Here is a 1,362-nt window from a genome sequence, read left to right as displayed (position 1 = left end):
TTTCTGTCCTTTCTACCCCACGGCATGGAGATCCAAATTAATATCATGAATATCCGTTCATGTGCCTTATGAGATACCTTGCAACTTACAAAACAACCAACTGTAGCTAGGCACGACACCAAAGAACTAACTCTTTTTCATCTAAGTCAAGGCCAAGGCACAGTCAGTACAATCTAGGTAGCAAAGCAATAATACATGTTAGATATCATAATTTCATAGGTTCACGCCTAGAACATGGTAAGAGATAGATGATGATGACCAAACCACGAACTATTTAGGAGTAGAACGTGAGAAGGTATCATATCCATGTATAATAGGAGAAAACGAACTGATCTTTCTGCTGTTCTCTCTTGACCGTTCCTTCAATGCCAATGTCCCAATTCATTCATGTAAGTTGGAAAGAAATAGAACTAAAATGTAAACATGTCTTTCTAGACCATGTGGGTGCTGAAAGAATACAAATTAATAATTCTGGACATGCCGATGTGGTATCCACAGAACTATGGACTTACCTGCACCAAATTTGTAGCAGAAAATATGATAGATGAGGGTCTATAAGAAAACAATGGCCAGTACACAAATTTTTTAATCTGCATGCAACACAAAAGGTACTGGTAGTTAATTAGTATACAGAATCTATACAATAATTTACTTCCAGCGGTAAAATCTGCATAACATATAGCATGTATGTATAGAAAACATATCGATCGGCGCAACAATACCTACTGTTGGATAATATACCATGTATTTCACCGTATCCTAAATTAAATTCAGGACCTCGTGCATTGATTCAAAGGATATATCCGATGCTTATATATAATGTTTTCCTTGTAAAAGTATAAATCACGGGAATCATCTGAAAAGAAAATAACACAGGTGTAGCAATTTCTCTAAACATTATCTCAAACACATGGTGAGCATGTCCAACAGGTAAACGACTAAACGTAGGAGGGATGATTTGAACTGGACAGAGAAAAGGTTACTTTACAAACATTTATTCCACTCCGCTGAGAGTAGTAACACATGTAGATGGTGATCGATTTGATCCTTGTTATCTTATTGACGGCAAAGTCATGCTGCTTCTGCTTGCAAGGAACATGCATGGTGGGTGTCTTCTTACTGGTTGCAGGCCACGCTGGCCTTTAAGTAGCAGCAGTCTCGCACCTTCTTGACCAACCTTCATGATACATGCAACTGCAATAAAACACTCACAGATATGACATGAGATAATAGAAAAAATCAATCAACAGTACAAACCTCGTAGAAGAGATTGAAGCACACCGCCTACCACTTCCTTGCTGATCTTCATGGTCTTCTCCTGCAGTGTGCTGAGGTTCTCGATGCCACACTTCATGATCTATG

Source organism: Triticum aestivum, chromosome 1A (genome assembly GCF_018294505.1).
Source record: "Triticum aestivum cultivar Chinese Spring chromosome 1A, IWGSC CS RefSeq v2.1, whole genome shotgun sequence".
In the NCBI taxonomy this organism is placed as follows: Eukaryota; Viridiplantae; Streptophyta; class Magnoliopsida; order Poales; family Poaceae; genus Triticum; species Triticum aestivum.
This window is presented reverse-complemented; position numbering follows the sequence as displayed.